This window comes from Coenobita brevimanus, chromosome 107 (genome assembly GCF_032717465.1).
Source record: "Coenobita brevimanus isolate Jiangsu-jjx chromosome 107, ASM3271746v2, whole genome shotgun sequence".
Taxonomy (NCBI): domain Eukaryota; kingdom Metazoa; phylum Arthropoda; class Malacostraca; order Decapoda; family Coenobitidae; genus Coenobita; species Coenobita brevimanus.
In genome coordinates, this window is record NC_137060.1 from 18792917 (window position 1) to 18811385 (window position 18469).

Consider the following 18469-nt stretch of genomic DNA (forward strand, 5'->3'; position numbering starts at 1 on the left):
TTATCGTTATCATTATCATCGTCATCGTCATCGTCATCTTCATTGTCATTAGTTATTATTATTATTGTTATTATTATTTTATAATTATTATTATTATTATTATTATTATTTATTTTCGTCATATATTGATTCTTTTGATTTTAATTCGTTCACTAAAATAATGGGGGAATGTGTGTGTGTGTGTGTGTGTGTGTGTGTGTGTGTGTGTGTGTGTGTGTGTGTGTGTGTGTGTGAATGTCATAGTAGAGGTAGTCAGGAACCCCATTTTCATCTACTTTATATCTACCCACCTACCACCTACCACCTCCAAACTACCCCGCAGCCTTCACCCATCAACATGTCTTCCTCATCGCCTCCCTGTCCCCATCACCATCACTTGCCACCCACTTCACCCATTCCCCACCCCCATCCCATCTATCCCTCACCCATTCCCAGCTCTCTCTCTCTCTCTCTCTCTCTCTCACCCAGCCCCATTCCACTGTCCCTCCACCCCCCTCCCATCCGCCACCCACATTCCACGTAATTCATCCACATTTTCCCTTTTTTCCCTCCCACCCATTTCCCACCACCTCTTCTTCATCCACCCGCTCCATCCACCCACTTCCACCTACTTTATCCACACCGTTACTTCTTCTTTCTATTTTCTCTCCGTCTTTCTTCCACTCCCTCATCCACTCTTCTCCATCCTCTCCTGGCCACCCACATACCAGCTTCACCCACACTTCCACCTCATTTCCATCTCTCTCTCTCTCTCTCTCTCTCTCTCTCTCTCCTCTTTATATCTCCCTCACTTCTTTTCACTCCTTCCATGCTATCCTTCTCCCAGCTCCCAGCTCTTTTCTTCCCCCATTTCTCTAACATTTCTATCCCTTTCAGTTCCTCTCCTCTTCTTTCTTTTCTCCTTTTCCACCTGTCTTCTCTCCTTTTCTCATTTTCTGTTTTCTTCACGATATTAGTCAGTGTTCCTCTCCTCTCCCTTTTTACTTTCCTTCCTCTTCCCTCCCTCCTCTCCTCTACTTTCCTCTTCTGAGCTCTCCTTTCTTCTCCTCACCTTTCCTCTTCTTTGCTTTATTTTTGTCTGCCCTCCTTAGCCCTCCTTTCCTTGACTTTTCTCTCCTTTCCTCATTTCTACACTACTTCCCTCCATCTTCCCCTTCTCTCCTCTCTTATGCAGAACTTTTCTCTGCCCCCTCTCCTCTCCTTTCCCCTTCTCTCGTCTCCTCTCCTTTCTTTTCCTCGTCTCTGCTCTGCTTTTCTCCATCTTCCTTACTTTTCTTTTCTTTTTTTCCTGCTCACCTATGCTATCCCTCCTGTTCTCGCTGGTCTCTAGTTCTCGCCACTTCTCTCCCAGCCTCCCACCCCACCACCTAGTAGATCCCCCCCCGCCACATCAAAGCAGTTGCCGGGGTGTGGTAGAGGGGTGTCCAAGATTACAATCACCCAGTCCATCCCAACACCCCATCAATCATGCCCGCCTCCCCCATTCCTCACCCCCCACCCCTCACCCCCGCACCCCCCTCCTTCATTCCTACGTCCATCTCTCCCAGCCTCTCCTTCAATCACCTTGACACCGTCCCTTTTTCCATGCCTCACTCTCCCTACACTTAGCGACTACTTTTCATATATATATATATATATATATATATATATATATAGTGTGTGTGTGTGTGTGTGTGTGTGTGTGTGTGTGTGTGAGAGAGAGAGAGAGAGAGAGAGAGAGAGACAGACAGACAGAATTAAATAGATGTCGTATATGTGCACTACATTCTTTGAAACAGTTGCGTGTCAGTACCATGCCTCTGTTTCATTCTAAATGAAAAAGTAGAAGAGCAGATTTAAGTGCAATATACAGAACTGATACGTGTAGCCAAGTCGAAGGATAACAATTTCCTTCACACAGAAAAGCGAGCAATATTTAGTGTTGGCCTCAGAACTGTCCTTCAAGAGCGACCACATCCATAGTGACATCACAATTAGTTACGGTGGCGGGAAGAGACGCCTGAAGGTCACACTGAGGGACGTAAATGGAGCCAGCCAAATATTCCAGATCTGAGGACGTGGATGTACACCAACTACTGCCTGTCATGTTCTAGACGACTGGGAGAGCGAAAATATACTGCTTGCCTTAATGGCCCTCGTGTAGTCGATAGGTTTCTGTAAATAACATAAAAACATAACTAATCCTTCTTCCTAGCCTCACCGACTTTGAATATGATGCATCATTTCTTCACCATAGCTTTTTTTTCTATTTTTTTTTTTTTTTTATATCAGAGAGCCGTACCGAGAATGGATTAGGACAAACTTGTAACACGTCGCACTGTCTTCTCTTGAAATGAAACTACGCATGAGATACTTAACCACTTCACTACGAGGACCTCTTTATATTTCATTCGTGCTGATGAGACACTTTTTTTTTAATTTTTCTAGTCCATCTTTTCATCGCAACAGCTAAATCATATCGCTTAATAAGAGTGTTTGCTGGTCGCTGGTTGAAAATAAAATATACCTCCTCTTCTTGTAGGCGTTAAGAGAGGTACAAGGTGAAGCAACACTGCGGCGAAGAGAAAGGGAACACGGAAAATACTTTAGGAAAATGGGAACTGACAGGGGAAAATTCGCCTGATTCCACTCAGTCACCCCTTTTACTGCTCCTCAACGCCTGTTCCTAAGCGAGTTATTTTGCTTATTGCACCTTGCTATTCTCTCGTGTTACTATATCACCATACGCTTCATGAATAGCGTACAAAATTATATGAGCCGGTGGTATTCAAAAATAAATCGTTAAGGAACAGGTGTTAGAACGAGAATACGGGCTCAAGAGATGTTGCTCAAGCGAGAGAGAGAGAGAGAGAGAGAGAGAGAGAGAGAAGGCCTCAAAGACTATCAGGAGTAACCGTTTCTCTGTACGTAGCGCAGGTAGGAATGTTACTTAGTATAACACTTCAATATTTTGTGTGGCCGAGAGAAATTATTATAGCCATGTTTGAGGTGCGTAGAGCCAGAGTCTTCTTGATGTGAGCCACAGGAAATTTCTCAGCACTTCCTTCTTGGTGATTTATTTTCTCCATCCCGTAGCACTTCTGTCTTGATGATTTATTTTGTTTGTTACCCCATAATATTCCCTGATATGCTAGTAATATTGATCAATACTGCATAAAAAAACACACAGGAAATTATTTACGTGCCTTAGACAAGAATATGACCCTGGGAGCGGCAATCTTGTAGGACTCATCGTTGCACCTGTTCCTCATTGACTTATCTTGCCTCATACACCTTGATAATTCTGTGTAAATGGCTGATATCTTCTGCATTGTTAATTTACACGTGGATGATAAAGAGGATGGGAATGCGGCAACAGAAGCGATTGTATTCCAAGCAGAAAATTGGATCTCACTGATAAGCCAAACAGATTATAAGGCACAAAACAGCATAATAAGTAACATACAAGGGGGAACGTCGAAGGTATGATAGGCCAAACCAAATCGCTAAGGGAGAGATGCTAGGGAATTTAAGCCAACTCAAGACGCCAGAGAGTCGGGCATGCACTCCTAATCTTGTCTTAGAAGGTGGCTTACCGTGAATTCTTAAGTGAGTGTGCAGGCGAGATGTTGGGTAAAGCATCGGCCAAGAATAATAAACGCTGAAGGAGCCAGTTGGGTGACGCCTGTAAGACAAGTGAAGGTCGTTTGAGATGGCTATGACGAAAGGTGGAGCTACAGTATTTCTCTCTCTCTCTCTCTCTCTCTCTCTCTCTCTTTTCGGGGGGGCTCCGTAGCAATAGGGATTTCCACCTCATTTGCCAAATATAATGGAGAAGTTAACTCATGTGTGCCGAAACCTTGACGTATAATCAACTTCACCTCGATGATGTCTTTCTTTTTCCTCCCCCTCCTCCTTGTTTTTATTTATCTAATTCTGGGAAACCTTTGACGTTTCTTTGAAGCTTGGAAAGAACCTGTCAGACTGAATATACTAGAAGGAAACGCCATTAAAGTGTGTGAGGTGGGAGGGGGGAAGGATGCATTGTGGTATCGAGGAAGAAGTAATTACGTCAAGAGGCACACCTGTATACCCTTGTCATTTCATTCAGGTGAAACTGGATCGCGTTCCCATCTTAGTTGTTGAGTCGTGACTGGAACAGCCTTGAGGAGCCACAGACATCGAAATATATAAAACTTATTTTCTACCTATGTTCTTCCTGCTCCACGTCAGCTGCGAGGCGTGGGCCAAGGCGCATCCTTTTGCAGGGAACGGAGGAGGATAAAGGTTTAGAGAGAAAACGTTGCCTAGTGATAGGGGGCTCCCCGGTACAGAGGATTCCTTCAGGATTAACTGTACTCTTGTTATGGGCCTCTCATTAGGGCTACCTGTGGTGTTATTTGCGCTTGCTGTGAGTCTCTAAGTTCCATACAGTCACCTATAGTAGAAGGGGACTGCAGTGTTGCTGTGCTTGTGTGTTACTCTCATTATATTCTGCTACAAACTTTTAGTATGCCATTAGATTACACATTCATTCACGTGATTATGAGTGACACAAAAACTAAATATGATAATATGTAACAAAAATAAAGAAAAACTGTAACACTACCCTTATCTCATCAACCAGTCAAATGCAAGCAGAGTAGACATTCTCGCCAGGAACTTAAAACGGACTGTGGACTAAGGCATCTCACATGTGTTTGTGAAGTGCACATAAACACAAAGATAATAACTGTGTGGAATGTGTGCCTGTGGAGTGGGGCCGAGAATTAGAAGGCTTAAATGCTGGGTAAATGAGTGTGTAGACTATTTTGCTGGACACTGTTGATAGTTCTAGTACGAGTCCTTCTAACTGTCAGGATTGTACTCTTTCATTTTTTTATTTGGGAAGTTGTATAAGATGAAGCTGATGATGATGATATGGAGGAGGAGGAGGAGGAAGAGGACAGGATGATGGTGATGGTGATGATGATGATGATACGGAGGAGGAGGAAGAAGAGGACAGGATGATAATGATGATGATGATGATATGGAGGAGGAAGAGGAAGAGGACAGGATGATGATGGTGATGATGATGATACGGAGGAGGAGGAGGAGGAGGTAGAAGACAGGATGATGGTGATGGTGATGATGATGATACAGAGGAGGAGGAGGAAGAGGTGTGATGATGGCGACAGCAGTATTCCACCCAAGGCCTGTCAGAGATATTCATACCCAGCCCCTGACTCAGATCCTGCGCTCACACCCGCGGCATGTGGGACGTGGGTGGGAAAGGTCGTGGCAGGAAGCTGAGTGCATGTAAGGCCAAGTCAGCCAGTCAGCAGGGGATGTGGTGGAGTCAGATGCTGAAGTCGGGTGCTTGCTTTGCGTGGGGTGACAGGTGTTGGGCACGGCTGATTGACGTGGGGAGGCTACGTGTGCTTGTGGTAGGGTGGTGTGGTATAGTACTGTGGTGGGGTAGGCAATATGTGTGTGTTGTATGTGTGAACTCACTTGGGGTTTGTGTGTGTGTGTGTGTGTGTGTGTGTGTGTGTGTGTGTGTGTGTTAGGGTACTGTGGTAGGGATTGCTTGAGTGTAATGTCTGTGCTGAGGTAGTTTGCAGTGTAATGGCATATGCTTGTGTGATACGCTTGTGACAATACTGTATGTGTGTGTTCATCCACCCACACTATTCACCCACCCCCACATCCAGTCAGATATCACCTCCCCGACCCAAACATCCATCACATCCATTTTCACTTACATCTATCACGGACCACTCAACCTTATACTGCAGTTATTCTCTTTCCTTTTGTTCAAGCACCATTTCACCACCCATCCCGCCCAGTCCATCCCAGAAACCACCCAACCCCCCCTAACCCACCCATTATTACCCACTCATTCCGCCCAGAGCCACCCAAAGTCACACACTCATCCTTCCTAGACGCACCCCATAGCCACATACCCACGCCATAAACCACCCACACCATTCACTCCGCCCACCCACGCCATAAACCAGCCAAAACCACCCACTCATCCCGCCCACCCTCGCCCAGACATCCATCCCAAACCAATCCCTTTGGTCACAAGTACCGATTATAAGCGAGGGTTGGGAGGGTGTGTGTGTGTAGGGTGATTGGTCTCCCGGGGTGCCACTTATCATAATCGCATTCAACTGCACGTGTTAACAGGTTCACGCTCTTCATAGGGTTTTGGGAGAGGGGGATTGGGAGGTGGGGAGGAGGTTTGAGGGTAGGGAGAATTGGGAGTGAGTAGGGAGGGAGAAAAGGGAAGAAGAATAAGGAGAGGTGAACAGGAGAATATGGTAGGGAGTGAATGATCAGGAGAAGGGTGAAGAGAAGAAGAGGAAAGGTGTAGAGGCGGGGAACGGTGGGGACAGGGGATATGGGAGGGAGGTGGAGGGAAGGGGTGTAGGAAGAACAAGTGGGGTAGGGAGCAGGTGGAGAGGAAAGGCAGCATGAATGTGTAGAGGAGGCGTTAAAAAGGAGGTGGGGAGGGGAGGGAAAGAGAAGGGGAATGGTATGAAGAAGGGGAGGTATAGAGAAGGGGAGTGGGAAGAAAAAGGGGGGATTAGTGACAATATAAGGACAGTACTGGAAGAGGGGAAGTGTAAGGTGAGAAAAAAGGAGGGATGTTGGGAAGAATGTGAAGAGGGGAGAGAAGGGGAAAAATAGAGAGAAAAGAGGAGAGAAGAAAATGGGAGGCACAGAAAAAGGGATAAGTAAGCTGAAAAGACACTGCGAAGAAGGAGAGATGGAACAGAAAGGCTGGAGGTATAAAAAGGAAGAAAGTAAAGGAATACATGAAGACAGATAAGAAAATAGCAAAGTGTAAAGAAAGGGAGAGTAAAGAAGGGGCCAAGGAGGGAAAGAGGAAGGAAAGGGAGAATAGGGAGGGGGAGGGAGAGAGAAGAATATAAGATAAGGGAGGAATAGGGTGGGGGAAAGAGAGAAGAAAAGGTGAAAGTTATGGGGGGAGGGTGTGCTTGTGGTGTTATTTAGATTGTAGGTGTTAAAATGCGATGAAAGAGAGAGAGAGAGAGAGAGAGAGAGAGAGAGAGAGAGAGAAGCAGACCTCATCCCAGGCATCCCAAATCTATCCCAAACACCCTCGTACAGCACCCCCATCTGCGATATGTTTACAGATGGGTAGAATGGGACAGCAGGGGTGGGTGTGAAGAGGGAGGACGGAGGGAGAATGGGATGGGGAGAGGTATGGGACAGGGAGAGAGGGAGAGGGAAGGGTTGTAGCTGGGAGAGAGAGGGGGACGGGGTAGGGGGAAGATAGAGATAGCTGGGAGAGAGGGTTGGGTGTTGTGGCAGTATGGGTGTTCAGGCGGTTGGGTGTGTAGTGCCATATATAGTCACTAGTGGTCACAGTTTAATAGGGATGCTAATGAAAATCTGCATTGCTAAACCTCACTACACACCCTCTACACACCCGACAGTGAGAGAGTGAGTGAGTGAGTGAGTGAGTGAGTGAGTGAGGTTAGGTGCTAATGGAAATCTGCATTGCTAAAGCCCCCCAACACACTCTCTACTCATTCAACATTACTAGAGTGAGTGAATTAAAGATTTGAGTGAGGGAGTGGGTGAGTGAGTGAGCTAATGTGTGAGGGAGTGGGTGAGTGAGTGAGAGAGAGAGAGAGAGAGAGAGAGAGAGAGAGAGAGAGAGAGAGAGAGAGAGAGAGAGAGACAGAGAGAGAGAGGAGGGAGGGAGGTAGGATCATAAACAAACCAACATTAACCCATTGTGCCCTGTGATTGTCTTAGGTACGAGTTGCCCTCCCCTTCCCTCTCTCTTTCTCTCTCACACACACACCTATAAAGAGCCGGGGAAATCTCATCATAATATTCCAAGCAACAGTACTACAAGCCACAACAAGACAGGAGAGGGCCTTACAAGACAGGACACGAGTTTGTAGGACAGGACACGGGGGGACAGGACATGGAAGGACACGTAATGAGAAGTCCTTAAGAGCAGCAATGAACACGAAGCTACTGTGGTTGAGTCATTTTCTATGTCTGTTTATTATGTATGTATTTATGTGTTTATCTGTGTATGTTTGTATGTATATATGTATGTATGTATGTGTGTATGTCTATATGTATGTATGTATGTGTGTATGTGTATGTATGTGTATATGTGCGTATGTATGTTTATGTATATGTATGTATGTATGTTAGCAAAGTGCCTTACCTGATGTGGATGAAAATTAGCACATGCATTGTCTTTGGGTCTGGGAAGAAATGATTCAGTTTTGGAGCACATCGATCAAAGGTCAGGGTCATAGGTCAAGGTCAAAGTGCCGGCATGACGTCATAAGGCTCTCTTCAGTACGCTCTCGAATTCTTGTTGACATGGAGACGTGGGGGAGTTCGTAGCATTTGTTCCTTAGCGATTTATCAAACTACACCTTAATATTCCTCTTGTGTGCCATTTATGTGTTTTCAAGACCTGAAATAAATTGGTAATATAGAAAAAGGAAAGATGTAATAGGTGAAACCGCTGAATGAGAGCTGCTACGAATTCTGTGCTAACAAAAGTACTACGCATTCGGCCTCTCCCGGAAATGTATGAACGCTTATTGTTATTCCCTTTAATTAGCCTGCATCCCACATTACAAAATACAGATAGCAGCAAAACAAAGAAGCCAGACGTGTTGCATTTTCACCAGGAGCTGTGGACATTACCGATTTTTTTTTTTTTTTTTAACGAATTATATTTTAACCCATTCAATCAGATTCATGTATTTTGTTTTTATTCTTGTTATTTCCAGACGATTTAATTTAGCACAAAGGGGGATTTTTCGAGCACATTCACTGCCACACGTCTCACATCAGCTGCGTAAAATCGTCTGGGTGTAGAAGGATAAAATCGATAAAAACACGTACCCCGGATTGAGAGGGTTAAGCGTGCTTGTCTAAGCTTCAGCCCTCTGGCCCAGGGATGCTTGAGGGGAACGAGTAAGCTTGAGTGTTAGCTGGAGTGGTAAAGATAAGCTTAACCTTGAGATTTAAGGATTTAGTATACAGTCAAATGTCCCCTTACTTCCAGAGAGAGAGAGAGAGAGGGAGAGAAAGAGAGAAATGGAGAGGCCTATCACTTAACTACGGCACCTCTTCTCTCTCTCTCTCTCTCTCTCTCTCTCTCTCTCTCTCTCTCTCTCTCCCATCCTCCTCCTCCTCCTCCTTCTTTCTCTTCCTTCTCTTTTTTGTCTCTTTCATTTCACCTCTTCCTCTCCTCCTGTGCCATGTTCATTCCTTCTCTTCCTTCTCTCCTTCCTTCTACCCTTCCCACCCTCTCTCCTTCCTTCTACTCATCCCTTCCTTCTCTTCCTCCGTCTACCCTTCCCTTCCTTCTCTACTTCATCAATCCCTTCTTACTTCTCTCTTTCTTTCATCCCTCCTTTCTTTATTTATTTCCTTTCTTTTGTACTTATACCCTGTCTCCATCATCTACTCCTTCCTTCCTCCCTTATCGCTCCCTCCTTCTTCCTTCCCTCCCTTTCAGCTCCTTCATACCCCCCTCCCTCCTTCCTTCCTTCCCTCCCTTTCAGCTCCTTCATACCCCCTCCCTCCCCCTTCCTTCCATCCCTTTAAGCTCCTTCATACCCCCTCCCTCCTTCCTTCCTTCCCTCCCTTTCAGCTCCTTCATACCCCCCTCCCTCCTTCCTTCCTTCCATCCCTTTAAGCTCCTTCATATCCCCCTCCCTCCCCCTTCCTTCCCTCCCTTGAGGCTCCTTCATACTCCCCGTCCTTCCTTCCCTCCCTGTAAGCTCCATCATACCCCCTCCTTCCTTCCCTCCCTCCCTCCCTCCCTCCCTTTCAGCTCCTTAAGCCCCCCTCCCTCCTCCTTCCTTCCCTTCCTCCTTCCTTCCTTCCCTCCCTTTAGCTTCTTCATACCCCCTCCTTCCTTCCTTCCTTCTCTTTCAGCTCCTTAAACTCCCCCTCCCTCCTCCTTCCTTCTTTCCTTCCTTCCCTCCCTTTAAGCTCCTTCATATCCCCCTTCCTCTTCCTTTCTCCCCCTTATTCCCTTCTTCGTTTCCATCTTCCTCCTTCCTTTCTCCCTTACCTCCCTTTCAGCTCCTTAAACCCCCCTCCCTCCTCCTTCCTTTCCCTCCTTCCTTCCCTCCTTCCTTTCCCTCCTTCCTTCCCTCCTTCTTTTCCCTCCTTCCTTCCCTCCTTCCTTCCCTCCTTCTTTTCCCTCCTTCCTTCCCTCCTTCTTTCCCTCCTTCCTTCCCTCCTTCCCCCACAGGTGTAGACAGAAGCAGGCCAAACACACAGACAGGAATAATGGGTGTTTTTTTTGCCATCGCTGTTTTTTCTCCCACACTCCGCCCTAAAACTGATAACTCACGCGAGGTAATGTGCTTTTGTGTGTGTGTGTGTGTGTGTGTGTGTGTGTGTGTGTGTGTGTGTGTGTGTGTGTGTGTGTGTATGTGTGTGTGTGTGTGCTTTTTTTTGTAAGGTAAAATTCTCTCTCTCTCTCTCTCATTTCCCCCACCCCTTCCCATCTAACCCTTTCCGCATCTCCCCATCCCCTATCCTTGTACGGGGATAGACTAACCCGTATTATCGCAGGGACAGATTAGGGATTGGAGTTAATACGGAGGCTCTATATGGGACAGGCAGGGCGGATCCGCTGTCGGGAGTTGGGATGACCGTAAGTTCGATCCTACCTGTTGAAGGGAGCCGAATCACCACGTCAAAATTTACCTCTTCAACTTAACCATCGATGCTTTGTTGTTTTCTCTTCTTCCTGCTATCTCCAGACGATTTTATTCAGCTTGGGAAAGACCTTTGACGGTGGAGGGGTTAATGAAGGCTGTATCTAAACCCCTCTGGTGCTAAGTATCTCCTGAGCTGAGTAAAATCGTCTGAAAGTAGCAATAACACACCTGGAGGTCGTGGAAGGGAAGGGGTTAGGTTGGGTTAGTCATAAGGAGAGTTGCGACCAAAGGAATTTCCAACAGTGCTCCCTTTTATCACAGGACACAATGGAATGCTATATTAGGCCTATGCTAGAGGCCTTTAAACAGAGGACCGGAAGACTGGAGTGGAGGGAGAGAGGAGGGAAAAAGAAGAGAGAGGAGGAGGTGAGGGAGGGCAGGGGAGGAAGAAAATGAGAAAGGAGAGAGAGGAGGAGGTGAGGGAGGGCATGGGAGGAAGAAAATGAGAAAGGAGAGAGAGGAGAGGGAGAGCTGGGGAGAAAGAAAATGAGAAAGGAGAGAGAGAGAGAGAGGGGGATAAGGAGGGCAGAGGAATAAGAAAGTGAAAAATGAGAGACAGGAGTGAGAAAGCGAGAGGAAGAGAGAGAGGGGGATGATGGGGAACAAGAAAGGAATGAGATAAAAGCAAGAAAATGATAAGGAGGGAGAGAGACTTAAGAGACATGAAAAAGATCGAATAGGGAAAGTGAGGGAAGAAAATGACGGAGAGAGAGAGAGAGGGGGGGGGGGAGGTGAAGGCAGTGACAACCTCCCAAATGAGGCAGAAAAAAGGAGGTGAAAAAATGGTCACTTACTGGAGGCGGGGTGCTGACAGGGCTCTCTCTCTCTCTCTCTCTCTCTCTCTCTCTCCCCTTTGTTCTTTTTCTTCTCGATCATCATTATCTACCTCTGATTTCTCCTCCTCCTCCTCCTCCTCCTCCTCCTCATCATCATCATCATCATCATCATCATCATCATCATCATCATCCTCTTCCTCCTCCTCCTCGTTTGTGTCTCTTTCTCTTCTCATATTCTTTTCAAGTTCGTCCTTCCCTTCTACCTTTCACCTTACTTCTGTTCTTCCGTTCCCCCTTCCTCTCTCTCTCTCTCCTTCCCTCCACCTCTTCTCTTCCTTTCAACCCCCTCCTTTTCCAGTTCCTCCCTTACTCTTCTCTCCCCCTCTTCCCTTTCTTCTTTCCCCTCTCTACACCTTTTTTCCTTTCTTCCCTACCCCCTCTCTCTCCTATTCTCTCCCTCCATCCCTCTCTCTTTCCTCTCTCCTCTTCTCTCCCTCCTTCCCTTCCTCTTCCCTCTCTCCTCTTCTCTCCCTCCATCCCTCCCCGTTTCCTAAAATACCTCACCAGCTTCCTCCAAAAACCCCCAAAATAACCCGCCAAACTAACCATCCTGGATTAAGTAATTTCACGCCGCGCCGAACTACGAAGAAAATATTACTTGTAGGACGAACTACTCCCTGGCTAATTTCAACGTTTTGCATTTTCCAGGAGAGTCGGCGAGGCGGCAAAGGAAATATTTTTCATAGGACGAACGGTGATGAGTAGCATTTCCCTTCTTCATCCCGTCATTAGGTGGAAAAAGATGGCTGGGTGATGATGATGATGATGATGATGATGATGATGGTCGTTTCTTTAGCCTAATCCATTGTTTTTTCTTTCTTTCTTCAGGTGAGTGATCAAGACAAAAAGATGACTAGATGATGATGATGATGGTGATGGTGATGATGTTGATGATGATGATGGTCGTTTCTTTAGCCTAATCCACTGTTTTTTCTTTCTTTCTTCAGGTGAGTGATCAAGAGGAGACTGAGGACTTTGACGTAACAAGACAAATGCAAGGTAATGTTTCTGTTTCTGATGTAAACTAATTGAGGTAACGAAATATCATGTACTTTTTACTCTTGTGGATAGGGAGTGTGAAATAGGAGGTAGGATTTAAGGGAGGAAGGATATGAGGGAGGGAGGGTGCGTTGAGGGAGAAAACTTGTAAGGCAGGGAGGGTGTGAGGGGAAGAGGGTGTGACGATGGGAGGGAGGGAAAGTGCTGAGATATGGAATGTGAGGAAGAGAGCCAAGATGTGAGTGTGAGGAACGGATGGAGTGCATATGGGAGGGAGGGTGTAAGAAAGGGAGTGTGCGAAATAGGATGTGAAAAGGAGTGTGAGGGAGAGAGTGCGACATCGGATATAGATGAGAAAGGGTGCGAGGGAGGTAGGCAATCTGAGTTACTGTAGGAGGGTGTGAGATAGGATGTGTGTGTAGGAGGGTGTGAGAGCTATGATGTGTGTGTGTGTGCTGTAGTAGTAGTAGTCGTAGGGTATGTGAAGATGTGAGGGAGGGAGGTAAAGAGTGTGTAATGTATGTGAGGTAGGTAGGTAGGCAGGCAGGGTGTGAGGTAGGTAGGTAGGCAGATGGGGTATAAGGTAGGCAGGTAGGGTGTGAGGTAGGCAGGTACGGTGTGAGGTAGGCAGGCAGGGTGTGAGGTAGGCAGGCAGGGTGTGAGGTAGGCAGGTAGGGTGTGAGGTAGGCAGGCAGTGTGTGAGGTAGGCAGGTAGGGTATAAGGTAGGCAGGTAGGGTGTGAGGTAGGCAGGTAGGATGTGAGGTAGGTAGGCAGGTAGGGTATAAGGTAGGCAGGTAGGGTGTGAGGTAGGGTGTGGCCAGGGGACCTACACAAACATTGGAGAGGTTAAAACACACTTCACCATCACCATCCACGCCTCTTCTCTACACCCATCCATACACTTTCTCCCTCCCTCTCTCTTTACCTATTTCTCCTCCTTCCTGCTTCTGTGCTCTCTCTCTCTCTCTCTCTCTCTCTCTCTCTCTCTCTCTCTCACATTTAAAACACTACCAGGGAAAGTATAGCATTTTTTTTACTTTGCCCCATAAATCCGGTAATCTTTTATTGTACGTAATTCCAGTTTCCTCCAGACGATTTTATGCAGCTTAGAAAAGGTCCCTAGAAATGAAAAGCTTAATGAAGGCCACATCTAACCCCTCCTGGTCAAACGGTCTCTCCTAAACTGAGATAAATCGTCAGGTGATGGTAAGAATAGCAATAAAAAAAAATAGTGAAGAGTTATTAATATGAACTGCGGTAGCCTCGCCTCCGGCCCCTCCCCGCCTCGGAAAATGATTATATTGGGATTATTTCTTTTACCGTTTTTTATTTTACCGTTATCTCCCTGTTTTCCCGTCAGCATAACAAATAGACTTTCAGATAGATAACGCAAGCTACCTCCTGTGTTTTCCCCTCACAGGTAACGATAGATTACGTGCATTTTTGGGTCCTTTCCTTTTTCGGTTCATCTTTCCTTTTCCGGTCCTTTTTTCCTCCTAGTTTCAGGTGTTTTCCCGCCCCACCGATTAAGGAAAACTATAGGAATTTTTCCCTGTAATCATTTCCCTTTACGGCTTACGGTTGATTTTAGACTCATTTTTCGCTCGATCTTTCCTACTTTCTTCATGTGTTTTTCCCCCGCCGATTAAGTAAATCTTGATTTTCTCCCCAACTTTTGCTTTCCCATTTGCGTCACGTGTTTCCCCTGACCGCTGAGGGGAAACAAGATCCATTTGGCACTCGGTCTTTTTTCCTATTAACACTGTGTGGTTTTCCCCTCGCCCTAAATTTAAGAACTGGGTATATTCTTCCCTCTTTCCTATTGTGATATGTTTCCCTCTTACACTGCACGGTACATAAGGGTAATGTTCTCTCAGTCTTTCCTATTTCATGTGGATAATCCCCTTAGAAGTTGTGATAGGGTTTTTTTTTCCATTCAGTTTTTCCCGTAAAGCGTCCATGGCAGGTTTTGTGTTTTTGGTGATCCTTCTCATCTTTTCCTGCCAGTTTGCTTCGGCGTTTTCTTTACTATCGCCACATTACTCTGATGAAATTGATACAAAGAATATATCCTGTCTTGCAAGAGTATCGTAAGAAGAGGAAGATCTGTATTATTCTTTTCTATCCCTTCCTTCCTTCCTTCCTTCCTTTCCTTCTTTCTCAGTTCATACTCCTCTGCCTTCCTTTCTTCCTTCCTTCCATCCTCCTGTCTTCCCATCTCGTATTTCTCTTCCCTGCCTTCCATCATTCCATCTTCTCAGTCTCCTTTCTACTTTCTTTCCTTTCTTATCCACTTCTTTCCAATCTTTCTCCCTTTCTTCCTCCCACGCACCTTCCGTCTTTCCCTCCCACTCTCCTTCCTCCATTTCTTGCGCCCTCGTTTTCTCCTTTTTCTCAGTGATTTGTTAATTGCTTTCCCTTCTGTCCACTCCGTCCCACCCACTCCTCCCCCCTCCCTTCCCAAACTGTGTCGCACCCCGCCCCACCCCCACCCACCCCCTACCCACCCCCTCACTTCTCCCCTCCTCTCCACAACCTTCTTCCCCTTTCACCCCCCCCCCCGCGCCCTCTTCCCTCCCCTCACTCTCACTCCCTCCAGTCTGTCCACCCACGTAAGTGCGCGCGCGCGCACACACACACACACACACACACACACACACACACACACACACACACACACACACACACACACACACACGAACGCACGCGTGCGCGCAAGTTCACTCACATATACAGATACACACAAGCATACAAATACGAGCAAACACCCATTTACATACACGCGCGCGCACACACTCTGTTATACAACCACATTCATGCGTACACATACACATAAGAAATATTCACACATACAACATACGTCCGCTGTCACATTCAGACTCACGTACACACGTTATGTGGCATATACATAAACATATATACACGTGTTATTCACTTTGTGTATTTAGCTGAAGAGATAAAGAGATAAATGAATGGACATACATACATACATTTATCCATCCATACATACGTACATACACACACGCCCCTATATACATACATAATAGACAGATAAATGGATAGATAGATAGATAGATAGTTTGCTAGATAGATAGATAGATAAGTAGATAGGCATATAGATGAATGGATGGATTGTTAGATGGTTATGCATTTATTTTACCCAATCCTTTTTGTCATCTGTTCACTTCATCTGTCTCCTTCCATCTTATTTTACACAACTAACTCCTTTCTTCCACCCCTTCTCTCCCTCCCCTCTTCTGCTGTCCCTCTTCTGGCCCTCTCTCTCTCTCTCTCTCTCTCTCTCTCATCTTCCTCTCTCTCCATAACCTTTCTCCACCCTTTTCGTTTTTATTTCTTTATTTCACATTTCCCCCCCCCCCTCTGTCTCCGTCTGTCTGTCTGTCTGTCTCTCTCTCTGTCTCTCTCTCTCTCTTTTCCCCCTCCTCTCTCCGGCCTCCTCTCTCTTCCTCTCCCTTCTTCCTCTCACTTTCCCTCCTTCCACTCCTCTTTCCTGTCTTCCTCATCCTTTCTCTCCATTCTTATTCACATGTTCTCATCCCTCCCCTCCCCTTCTCCCCTTCCTTCCACTCATTCCCTTTCATTGTTTCCCCTCACTTCTTCTCCTTCACCGCCCCTCCTCTGCCTTCTCTTTCCCCCCCCTCCTCCCCCTGCCCCTCCCCCTCCCCCCACAATAAGTCACCTGGGGGTAAAATTGGGAATGTGATTGTCTTGGTGGTCTCTCTCTCTCTCTCTCTCTCTCTCTCTCTCTCTCTCTCTCTCTCTCTCTCTCTCTCTCTCTCTCTCTCTCTCTCCAGTATATTTATGTCTGTATGCATGTATGTAATGTATGTATACTCATATGTATATATATAAAATATCCTTCCTCCATCTCACCCTCCCTCTGTCACTTCTCACCTCTCTTTCCTCCCTCTCCTCATCCATCCATACCTCCCCTCCATACCTCTATCGCTTCTTATCTCCCTTCTGCTACCATCCCTCACCTCTCTTCCTCGCATCTCCCTCCTCTCCCTCACTCTCTCCATCCACACTTCACTCCTACACCTCACTCCCTCCCAACTTCCATTCACACATCACTCCTCCTACACCTCACTCCCTCCCTACTTCCATCCACACTTCGCTCCTTCAACGTCACACTCCCTCCCTACTTCCATCCACACTTCACTCCTCCTACACCTCACTCCCTCCCTACTTCCATCCACACTTCACTCCCTCTCCCCGCCTCCCCTTCCCTCCTCATCGATCGATTTTTTGCGAGCTGTCGGCGTGGACAATTTTTTACGAATTTTAAGACAACAAAGTGATATTAGTCCTGTCATTAGCTTATAAGGCAAGGGGTAGGGGATGGGGGGATAGGAAGGGGTAAGGGGAGGCAGGGGAGTGAGGAGAGGGAGGGGCATGATGGGGAAGGGATAGGGAAGCTGGAAGGAAGGAGGAGAGACAAGGGGAAGAAGGGGAATGGAGAGGGAAGTGAGGAAGGAGGGGTGGGAAGGGAGAGGGAGAGGAGAGAGGGAAAAGAAGTGGGAACTGTTAGGAGAGAGGGGGAGGAAAGATATTAATAGTAGTAGTAGATCATTATTATTATTATTATTATTATTATTATTATTTACGTTACATTAGTGGGAAACAGGACAATTGTAACGGTGGTGATTTTGGTGACAGTGCACCCATTTTTCTATTAATTTCTTTTTTTTTTCCTTTCTTTCTTTCTTCTTTCTCAGCTGCGTCTTTTCCCCCTGCCCTCACATTCTTGCCTCCGTCTTTTGTTGCTTCATCCCTCCCTGACCACAAAGGCGTTATGGTCACTCCTGTCTCCTCTCCATCTCCCTTTGTCTTGTCATCGGTTCATCATTTTTGCTGTTATTTATTACTCTCTCTCTCTCTCTCTCTCTCTCTCTCTCTCTCTCTCTCTCTCTCTCTCAACCTGGCATCATACCTTTATTTCTCCACTAATTCTCAGCAAATTTTGCACCATTGTTCCACGGACCAATAGTTCCAGATTCCCTTTTTATTTTATTTTTTTATATAGATCTTTTAAAGCCATAGAAACAGGCAGATTTTGAGATGGTAATTTGTTTTTGAGAGTTCAGTAAGCATCATGGCAGTTTGCGCGGATGAATGGCTGTGGATTATACTTATGTGGAGACCATCTTGCATTCTCTTGGATTTGTTGCCAATTTTGTTATACCCCAGTTTGTCTTGCTCCTTTCTTCCCTATCAGTCCTGCCTCTCCTGTCTTTCTTTATTTGCCTTTTTGTCTTGTTTTTTTCCTCGCCTCCACTCCTTCCCTCCTTCCTTTCCCTATCTTTCCCTTTGTTTTCCCTCCCTCTTTCCGCCCTGCCTCCCACCCTGCCTTCTTTTTTTCCTTTCTTCCCTATCAGTCCTCCCTCTCCTCTCTTTCTTTATCTGTGTTTTTGTCTTTTTTTCTCGCCTCCACTCCTTCCCTCCTTTCTTTCCCTATCTTTCCTTTTGTTCTCCCTCCCTCTTTCCACCCTGCCTCCCTCCCTCCCTTCATTTATTCCCTCCCTCTTTCCACCCTGCCTCCCTCCTTCCCTTCTTTTTTTTCCCTCCCTCCTGTCTTCATTCCTCCCTCAGACATGAAACAGAGGGGGAGAAGGGAGGGAGGGACGCCTGAGGAGAAAAGGAGAGAAGGAAAGAGAGGTGACCAAAAAGAGAGAGGGTAAAAAAGAGTAAGAGAGAATTAGGGAAGAAGGGAAGGAGTAAAATAGGAAGATAGAGAAAGAAGCAAGGGAGAAAAACGGAGAGAAGGAAGAAGGGGGAGGGAAGGAGGGATGGGGAAATGGAGGGAGGGAAGGAGGGAGGGTGGAATGAGGAGGGGAAGGGAGAGTGAGATGGGAAGGGCAGGGAGGGTGGGACGGGGGAAGGAAGGAAAGGAAGGAAGT